The sequence below is a fragment of the Myotis brandtii genome, unplaced genomic scaffold (genome assembly GCF_000412655.1).
Source record: "Myotis brandtii unplaced genomic scaffold, ASM41265v1 scaffold1225, whole genome shotgun sequence".
Lineage (NCBI taxonomy): Eukaryota > Metazoa > Chordata > Mammalia > Chiroptera > Vespertilionidae > Myotis > Myotis brandtii.
The window spans coordinates 567,024-578,408 of NW_005354272.1; the positions used below are offsets into that span (position 1 = coordinate 567,024).

The 11,385-nt window shown below is 36.2% G+C and overlaps 1 pseudogene; it reads right to left on the bottom strand.

Moving 5' to 3' along the window:
- The window catches only part of LOC102262013, a 12,753-nt pseudogene extending 2,709 nt beyond the window's left edge, over positions 1-10,044 (bottom strand).
- Positions 10,045-11,385: the final 1,341 nt, after the last annotated feature.

An 11,385-nucleotide genomic window follows, 5' to 3' on the forward strand; every position in this document is an offset into this window, starting at 1 on the left:
CAACCTCCCGATCCGCCTTGCTCTGTGCATGACAGGGGGCGGCGCCCAACTCCCCAATCAGCCCTGCTCTGAGCCCGACCAGGGGCTGCACCTAGGGATTGGGCCTGCCCTCTGCCACCCGGGAGCAGGCCTAAGCCAGCAGGTCGTTATCTCCTGAGGGGTCCCAGACTGCAAGAGGGCACAGGCCGGGCTGAGGGACCCCCCCTTCCCCCCCGAGTGCACAAATTTTTGTGCACCGGGCCTCTAGTTTGGATTATAATAATCAACATAAACTGATGAACAAAAATAGATCTAGAGACAAGGGGCTGGCGTGGGGGTTTAGAGATCAACCAAAGGTCTTATATGCATGCATATTAGCATAACCCATGGACACCGAAATTGGGGCAGTGGGGGCATGCCCTCATGGGTGGGAGTGGCTGTGGGGGTCAATTATGGAAAAAGGAGACATATGTAATACTTTAAACAATAAAAAATAAAAGATCATACACCATGATCAAGTGGAATTTATTCTAGATGCAAGGTTTTTATATCTGCAAATCAATAAATGGGAAATACCACACAAACAGAATAGAGGATAAAAAATCACATGAGCATATTCATAGATGCAGAAAAAGCATTTGATGAAGTCCAGAGCCATTTCTGATAAAAAAATTCTCAGCAGAATGGGAATAGAGGGAACATACCTCAAAGTAATAAAAGCCATATATGACAAACTCACAGCCAACATCATCCTCAGTGTGCAATAACTAAAAGTATTTCCCTTAAGATTGGGAAAAAGTCAGGGATGTCTGCTTTCACCACTCTTTTTCAACATAGTATTGGAAGTTCTAGCCACAACAATCCGACAAGCTGAAGAAATTTAAAAACATGCAAATTGTATAGGAATAAGTAAAACTGTCATTATTTGCAGATGGCATGATACATTATATAGAGAACCCTAAAGAGTCAACAAAAACATTACTAGAACTGATAAATGAATTCAGCAAAGTATCAGAATACAAAATTAATATCCAGAAATCAGTTACATTTTATACACCATTAATGAACTATCAGTAAGAGAAACTAAGAAAGCAATCCTATTTGCTATTCCAACAACAATAAAAATAAGGTAGCTAGGAATAATTTTAACCAAGGAGATAAAAGACCTGTACTCAGAAAACTATAGCACACTAAAGATGTGCTATAAAATTAAAGAAGATACAAATAAGTGGAAGCATATAATATATTCATGGATTAAAAGAATTAACATAATTAAAATGTCCATACTACCCAAAGAAATCTATTAAAATACCAATGGCATATTTCACAGATCTAAAACAAATATTCCAAAAATGTGTGTGGAACCAAAAAAGACCCATGAATAGTTTCAGTAAACTTGTAAAAGACTAAAGTTGAGGTATCATAATACCTTATATCAAAATATATTACAAGGCAATTGTAATCTAAATAGCCTTGTAATGGCATAAGAACGGACTGAAGATCAATTAAACAGAACAGAGAGCCCAGAAATCAACCCATGCCTGTATGATAAATTAATACTTGACAAAGAAGGCAAGAGCATGCCATGGTAAAGATAGTCTCTTCAATAAATAGTGTTGGGAATATTGGACAGCAAAATAAAAATAAATTTTTAAAAAACTAGACCATCATATGAAACTTTCACCATACACAAGAATAATCTCAAAATGGATAAAAGACTGAAATGTCATGAAATCATAAAAATCATAGAAGAAAACAAAGGCAGTAAAATCTCAGCTATCTCTCCTAGCAATACTTTTGCTGATATATGTCCTGGGGCAAGGGAAACAAATGATAAAATAAACAAATTGGACTACATCAAACTCAAAAGCTTCTACACAGCAAAATAAACCATCAACAAAATGAAAAATGGACCCACTGGGAGAACATACTCACCATTGAGATATCTCATAGGGGTTAATTTCCAAAATATATAAAGAACTTATACAACTCAGCACCAGGAGCACAAAAATCCAATTAAAAAAATGAGCAGAGGACCTGAATAGACACTTCTTCAAAAGAGGACATATAGATGGCCAATGAACTATGAAAAAATGCTCAACATCACTAATCATCAGAGAGATGCAACTTAAAACCACTAGATAAACCACCTCACACCTGCCAGAATGGCTACTATCAATAAATCAATAAACTGCAATGTTGGTGAGGATGTGGAGAAAAGGGAAACCTAGGAATGCAGCTGGTGCTGCTGTGGAAAATAGTATGGAGTCTCCCAAAAATATTAAAAATGGAACTGCCTTTTGACCCAATATTACCACTTCTGGAAATATATTCTAAGAATCCCAAAACACCAATCAGAAAGAATATATACACCCTTTTATTCATAGCAGGGTTATTTACAATAGCTAAGATCTGGAAACAGCCCAAGTGCCATCAGTAGATGAGTGGATTAAAAAAAAGTACAGTACATTTACATAATGGAATATTACTGGGCTGTATAAAAGAAAGGAATCTTACCCTTTGCCACAGCACATATGAACCTGGAGACTATTATGCTAAGTGAAATAAGCTAGTCAGAGGAAGACAAATACCTTAGGATCTCATTCATATGAGAATCTCATTCTCATTCGTATGGAATCAAATGAACAAAATAAACTGATGAATAAAATAGAAATAGAGGCATGAATACATGGAACAGGCTGACAGCTGTCAGAAGGTAAGGGGTAGGTAGACTGGATGAAAGAAGATGAGGGGATTAGCCAAAGAACAAATATGTATAGCCCATAGACACAGACAACTGTGTGGTGATAGCCAGAGGAAAGGGGAGGCCAGGACTGGGTAGAGGTGGATAGAGGGGGTGTGGGATGGGGACATCTGTAATAGTGTCAACATTAAAAATAAAGTTAAAAAATAAGTAAATGTATAATTATCAATATTGTACTAATCTCAACATACGTGAAAAACTCAGGCTACTAAGAAGAAGGGGGGAAAGTCAAATTTTTAATATGCATCTACATTTGGCAGACACTAAATATTTTATACACAATATTACTTTATTCATTACTCCAAAAATTAATGGAGAGGATGATTACCCTTTTACCCACCCCATTTCCCAGATGAATGTGAATAGGTTCAGAGAATTAAATCTTTTGCTAAAGATTATGCAGCTAGAAGAAAATGGTGCAGGAATTTTTATCTGGGTCCATATCTCACTAAAGTATATTATTTTCTATTACTCCACATTTCTTCTCCAAATGAAATATACACCTATAGAGAAATAATATTTTTAATAATGATGAGAAATGAAAACAATATGCTGAGATGATAAGGTTATTTTTCATTATTTGTATTTTTTCTTAATGGTTAAGAATATACCTAGTGTTTATTATTGCATACTGTACATATTAATACCTTCATTTTTTATGTTTGTGTTTTTTTGGTTAAGTTATAGAGATAGAACATTACTTAAAGGTAGAACACAATAGATTTTAGCATGGCTTTGGGGTGGGGACATTAGATAAATGGTTCTTAAGTCATCTCTATAAAAAAAATTCATGTATGCCAAAAAAATGAATTTTGGAAGCCAACACAATATAGCTTTTCAATAAAACCAATTGTCTCCCAGATTTACTCATGATCTTTTTCAAACTTTATTATTGTCCAGTTTTGCTTTCTTGTTGGATAGCATCACCATCTATCCAGTTGCCTCAGTCATCAATGAAACTTCCCACTCGGCCACCCATATCCTAATCATCATCATTTTCTCTTCATTTTACTCCTGAATTAATTCATTTCTCTCTTCACCATGGTGCCTTTACCTCTCCACTGAACTACAGTAAATAATCTAACTGATGTAACCCATCCACTCTTGAATTTGTTCTCTACTGTAGCCAAAATAATTTTTTAAATATTTTTATTTATTTCAGAGAGGAAGGGAGAGAGAGATAGCAACATCAATGATGAGAGAGTATCATTGATTGGCTGCCTCCTGCACGCCCCACACTGAGGATTGAGCCCGCAATCTTTGCATACGCCCTGACTGGGAACCAAATCCTGGTTCATAGGTGAATGTTCAATCACTGAGCCATGCCGGCCAGGCCCAAAGTAATTTATAATGCTAATATTATCATGTCACCCATGTTTAAAATACCTTAATGGTTTCCCATTGATCTCAAAATAAAATCTTGGTCTACAAGGGCTTGAGCAGCCCCCACTGCCAGCCTCATCTCCCACTTCCTTTTAGTGGTGTAGCCATATGGAATTTACTTCATGTTTCTTAATCATGGTATGCTCCCTCAGAAAGTCTTTGGCAGATGATGTTCCCTTGATTGAATGTATGCTTTTCTACCTTACTCCATTCTCTCCCTTTGTTAGCTTAACATTTATTCATTCTTTATTTCTCATTCTATCAGAAAGTCTTTCTTAACCACATCAGGCATTCTTATTTTTTACTCTTACGGAGTAATATATTATTTATTTTGGCACTTAAATTAATAATTTTATATTTATTCATGAAGTAATTTAATTAGTATGTAACTCTCCCAGAAAACTACAGTATCCACAAAGGTAAGGATCTTGTCTGTTTTTGCTCATGTTATATATCCAGAACCTAGCACAGGACCTGACAAATGTCAGATATCTAATGAATACTTCTTATTAGTGGTTAAATGAATAAAGGGTGGTAGTGATGGTGACCATAACCATAGCAGAACATGAAATCCCTTTGATCTCAGCATCTCTGGGTTCAAACATATAAGGTAAAGACAAATTCTCCATCAAAATTGTAAGTCAGTAAAATTTGCCTTTCCATCCACTTGTTACCCTTTCTGGACCTTTCTTCCTCCCCAGTTGTGTCCTTCACCACCCACATGCCCAGTGCCTTCTTTTATTTTTAACCAATTACATGATTTTTTATTTAGTTAGTTTACAAATATGGTAAGCTTGTGCTACACTCAAGACACGCTGCTAGATACTAGGAAATAAATAAATGTATAATGGTAACTCCCACAAGAGGTAAAGATAACATACTAATTGATGGCAACTATTACAAACCTACAATGTTCCAATCACCATTTTTTAAGATATACACAAAAGGCTGAGACAAAAAGTATAGCACTTACTAGAGTGAGCAGGGACTTCAAGACCAAATCCTCAGCAGCCAGCCTATCTTGTCCTTCTTACTTCTCCCATTTTCTACTAATAACTTCATTTGGGGGTTACCAAATACAGAAAAAGAAGCAATAAAACAGGAATGTTTTAGAAGCCATTTTTTAGTTCAGGCTCCCTTGCTAGCACATCTGCCTGGAAGGATAACAGAGGAGAATCAATCAGAAGGCACACTTAAGGTTTAAGTTGGCTGTAGCTCTCCAAATTGTGTGTTTGTTTGTTGTTGTTGTTTTTTTCTCAGAACTTTAGATTCTCATGCAATCTGTTAATCTCCTACCTTGAATCAAAACTGTGGTGTAAGAATGAAGCAAGCATGGGAATAACTCAAAGTTAGAAGTCCTCTGTGTCTCAGTTCATCAATCCAGTGGCTGAATTGTGCCTTTGCAGGGTCTTTATCATCAACCTAAACCATGACTGAGAAGCAGCAGTAAAACCATGGTTACAAGGAAGAAGAGCCTCCCTTTAGTACCATAGATTATCTCCAATGGCTACTGCAGCTCTGAAAGTGGGCCATTTATTGTCCAATACAGATAATAAAACTGTCACAAATCATCCGACAAACTGTTGAGAGATAATTCTAACTTTGTTCTCTCTGTCTTGACATCCCAAATTCTTTCCATTATACTGTGTGATATTATAAAAACAGGCAATAAGGAATGTTGTGTCATAAATCAGTGAGAGAGATACAAGACACCTTAATGAGCTAATTAATTAGAAGTCGTTTATTGTGTGCAGCCCAGAGGGAGGTGGTCTTCTAAATCTCTGAGCGAAGTCACACAGGAAGTTTTCCATATTTATACCTTTTGAGCTTCTTTGTAGATTTTATAAAGAACTCTGTGTGAGTTATTGTTACAGACAGTTTGTAATCTTGGATACATAAAGAACAAACATTTGCATAAGAATATTGGAATTATTATCAGTATTAGTCCATTACATTAGATGGCTAGCTTGCAAGGTCAGACAGTTAAGTTTTTATCTTTTTCTATTATTCAAACTAAAACAGTTATTATACAGAATAAGAGACTGTCTAAAAATGACAGAGTTTACAGAACAAGGGACTATCTAACAATAGCAGAGAATTTCAAACAGCAGTTTTTATACAAGATGGAGGTTACTATGCTTCAGGAACATTTAAAATTTACAAATCCCGGCTATCAATTTTTGAGGGAAAAGAAGAGCTCTTCTGACAAGAGGCCATCATGAAGCACCATAGAATGTTCTTGAGTAGAGAATGACAGAAACAAACTTTTTAACTGAATTAATTGCTATGTGCAGGGGAGAGGTACTGTAAAGTTTTGCTGGAACTTAAATGTCAAGACTCTGGGAGCTAGGATTAGGGTTATCATTGGAGCCCTATGCTTTCTCTCCTTCAATTCAGGTAGAATTGAGCTAATTAATCTATGTAGGAACACCTTGATAAAGACTTGTCATTAAAATTTGCCATTACAATAGCTCATTTGCTGGGCTAGTTGTACTCTGACTCTTGGATATTGTAACTTATTTCTGGCTTTCATTAACTCCCTACTTGCATGAAGGTCAATAAACTTTCCCATGAGATGTTGAAAATTAAGTATAACAGTAAATTAGGAGCAAAGGTCAGAGATTTCAATCTTCAGCTACCAGGTAATTAATGTAAATGTATGAAACTTACAGAGACAACTAGAAGAAAGTGAAAGGGAATTTGACAAACTAGATCATACATATACAAGGCATTCAAATTCAAACTTTTGATAAATATAGTCAATTTTTTCTTTTAAAAAAATGTATCTTCATTGTTAAGAGTATTACAGATGCCCCCTCTTTTGTCCCCACATTGCCCCCTCTGCCTGGTTCCCACCCAGCCCCAGTCCTTCACCATTCTATTTTCTGTCTCTATGGGCAATGCATGTATGCATATAGGATCTTTGGTGAATCTCTTCCCATTCTCTCCCAACCCCCTTCCCTCTGAGATCCATCATCTGTTCCATGTTTCCATGCCTCTGGAACTATTCTGTTCATGTTTATTTTGTTCATTAGATTCCACATATAAATGAGATCATGTGATATTTTTTATTCTTTGACTGGCTTATTTCACTCAGCACGATAATCTCCAGGACCCTCCATGCTGTCTCAAAGGGTAAAATATCCTTCTTTTTCATTGCTGCATAATATTCCATGGTATAAATGTACCACAGTTTTTTTTTTTTTTTTTTATCCATTAATCTGCTGATGGGCACTTGAGCTGTTTCCAGATCTTAGCTATTGTAAATAATGCTGTTATGAACATAGGAGTGCATATATTTTTTTGAATTAATGTTTCAGAATTCTTAGGTTATAGTCCTAGAAGTGGGGTCACTGGGTCAAATGGCAGTTCCATATTTAATATTTTGAAGAAACTCCACACTTATCCATAGTGGCTGTACCAGTCTACATTCCCACCAGGAGTGTTCTAGGGCTCCTTTTCCACCAAATCCTCGCCAGCACTTGTTCGTTGACTTATTGATGATATCCATACAAGCAGGTGTGAGGCAATACCTCATTGTCATTTTAATTTACATCTTTCTGATGATTAAGTGTACTATCCAATGATTTTTAGTCAATTTACAGAGATGTACAACCATCATTGCAATCCAATATTTATAGAAACATGATTCATAATAGCCAGAAGAGTGGAAGCAAGTCAAATGATGATCAACAAGCAAATGGAGAAATAAGCAAACAAACAAAACCTGGTCTTTTTAATGAGATCACTGTCAGCTTCATCAAATTTTAAATTTTAAATCTAATGGGTATTATTTGTTCTTGGGTTTCAAAAAAATTGCTTAAACAGAAATTCTCCAAATTCAGAGTGAAAAGTTTGTGCTTTAAGGAAAGGATGAGTCTGCGATGTTGAATGTCACTGAAAACTAGAAGAAGATAATTTGACCATCTACATTTCACTAGTTTTGTTTACATAATGTATGTATTATTGTTTTATATAAATAAAGTGGTTTGTTCTTTCAATGAATATCAATCCAATTACCCAGAATAAAACTCCAGAAAATTGGTTTCTTTTAGAGCCATGTCATAATGGTTTCAAAAATATAAGACTCAGGTATGTGGCCATCCAATTATTTATAGGCAGAATACTATTTATACTTTGAAAATTTAAATGATTTATAGTTAGCAAAGAAAGATGTGGAAATAAATTGTAGTACTAGAAATTATTTTATGTGTCTTATAGGATCAAATTCTGAAAAATTACTGTAATTTGAGTTCTTCTAGCTCCACTCTGGGAAAATCCTTTTCACCAAAATCTGACCAAATTTGGGCTAAGAAGATTTCATTGGATGCAATCTGGGTCTTTCCATGAGAAAGAAACAAAAATTACAAAGACTGTAATTGTTATATATTCCACTTCTCCCACATCCAAAAATATACGTCAGATAGCTTACCTTAAAGTAAAAAAAGCCACTGAGAAAGACCTCTACCTCAACATGGAATGGCTTATGTCTCTACTATATCTACTGAACTGAAAACCATATAAATCAAAAACTGAATTTAATGTTATTTATAATCTTCACTAAAGGCCCGGTGCATGAAATTCATGCACGGGGGGCGGAGGGGTGTCCCTCAGCCCAGTCTGCACTCTCTCCAATCTGGGACTCCTTGGGGGATGTCTGACATGGATTGGGCCTAAACCGGAAGTCAGACATCCCTCTCACAATCCAGGACTGCTGGCTCCCAACTGCTTGTCTGCCTGCCTGCCTGATTGCCCCTAACCATTTCTGCCTGTCAGCCGATCACCCCCTAAACACTCCCCTGCCAGCTTGATTGACTCCTAACTCCTCCCCTGCCAGCCCGGTCGCCCCCAACTGCCCTCCCCTGCTAGCCTGATTGCCCTCAAATGCTCTACCCTGCCAGCCATCTTGTGGCTATGGGAGCTGCCATTTTTGAGGGCGTGACAGTCAATTAGCATATTCCCTTCTTATTGGCTGTGGGCACTGCCATATTTGCAATGGTGTGAGGGTCAATTAGCATATTCCCTCTTTATTAGATAGGATTGTTAATTTTAAATCTTCTCAAAACTCTTCTGTTTGTATGTCATGTGGCATTTTGTTGTGTTTGTCAAGACTAACCAAAAGTAAGTCTACTCTAGTCAGAGAATTTTGTTATTCTATACCATTTTAAATCATGGTATTTGGTTTACCTCTCTAAGAAATCTTTCTGAATAAATATATTTATTAAATTTATTGGGTGACATTGGTTAATAGGATCATATAGGTTTCAAGTGTGCATTTTTATGATACAAGATCTGAACTGTCTGACAATCACCTAAAGTCAAATCATCTTCCATCACCATATATTAGGCATCCTTCACCCCTCTTCCCCCTCACCCACTACCCTTTGAAAATCACCACAATGCTGTCTGTGTCCACGATTTTTAATTTTGTATCCCACATATGAATAAATCATATGGTTCTTAGCTTTTTCTGACTTATTTCACTTAGCATAATGTTCTCAAAGTCCATCCATGTTGTTGCAAATGGTGCTATTTCATTCTTTCTTATGGCTGAGTAGTATTCCATTGTGTATATGTACCACATCTTCTTTATCCAGCTGTCTATCAAAGGACACTTTGGTTGTCACCATGTCTTGGCCACTATGAATAATGCTTCAATGAACATAGGGGTGCATATATCTTTGGGAATACATGTTTTTGGGTTTGGGGGGTATATACCCAGGAGAGTAATTGCTGGGCCACATGGTAACTCTATTCTTAATTTTTGGAGGAGCCTCATACTGCTTCCCATAGTGGTTGAACCAGTCTACATTCCTACCAGCAGTGAAGGAGAGTTCCTTCTCTCCACAAGCTCTCCAGCACTTATTACTTGTCTTGCTGATAATAGCCAGTCTAACAGGTGTAAGATGGTATCTCATTGCGGTTTTGATTAGCATTTCCTAAATTGCTAGTAAGGTTGGACATCTTTTCATATATCTGTTGGCTGTTCGCATGTCTTCTTTTTTAAAAAATTTTTTTTATTTATTTTATTGATTTCAGAGAGTAAGGGAGAGGAAGAGATAGAAAAATCAATGATGAGAGAGAATCATTAACTGGCTGCCTCCTGCACAACCCCCTAATGGGGATCAAGCCCACAACCCAGGAATGTGCCCTGACTGAGAATTGAACAGTGACTTCCTGGTTCATAGGTCAGTGCTCAACCACTGAGCCACACCAGCCAGGCTGCATGTCTTCTTGGGAGAAATGTCCGTTCAGGTCCTCTGCTCATTTTTTAATTGGGTTGTTTGGTGTTGAGTTTTATGGGTTCTTTATATATTTTGAATATTAAACCTTTGTCTGAGCTATTGTTTGCAAATAACTTCTCCCATTCAGTCAACTGCCTCTTTGTTTTGTTGTCAGTTTCTTTTCTGTGAAGAAGCTTTTTAGCCTAATATAGTCCCATTCATTTATTTTTGCCTTTATTTTCCTTGCTTTTAGGGTCAAATACATATAATGTTCTCCATGACTAAAGTCCATATGTTTAGTACCTATGTTTTCTTCTATGTAATTTATTATTTCAGATCTTATCTTTAGGTCTTTGATTCATTTTGAATTAATTTTTGTACATGGAGGCAAAAATGTCATTCTTTTGTATGTGGTTTTCCAATTTTCCCAGCACCATTTATTGAAAAGGCTTTCTTTTCTCCATTGTGTGTTTCTGGATCCTTTGTTGAAAATTATCTGCCCATCTACATGTGGTTATATATCTGCCCTCTCAATTCTGTTCCACAGATCTGTGTGTCTGTTTTTCTGCCAATACTTTGTTGTTTTGCTTATTGTAGCTCTGTAGTATAATTTGAAGTCAGGTAGTCATTCTTTTTTCTCAGAATTGTTTTTGGTTATTTGGGTTCTTTTGTGGTTCCATACAAATCTGATGAATTTTTGTGTTCTATTTCCTTAAAAAATAACATTAAGACTTTGATGGAGATTGCATTTGATCTGATCTGTATATTGCTTTGGGTAATATGGCCAGTTTAACTCTGTTGATTCTTCCAATCAGTGAACATGGAATACTTTTTCATGTTGTGTCTTTTTCAATCTCTTTTAATAATGCTTTTTAGTTTTCAGTATATAAGTTTTTCACATCTTTTGTTAAGTCGATTCCTATGTATTTTATTCTTTTGGTTGCAATTGCAAAAGGAATTTTTTTTCATTTCTTCTTCTGTTGTTTTGTTGTTAGTATACAGGAATTTTTATACATTGATTTTCTATCCTGCAAA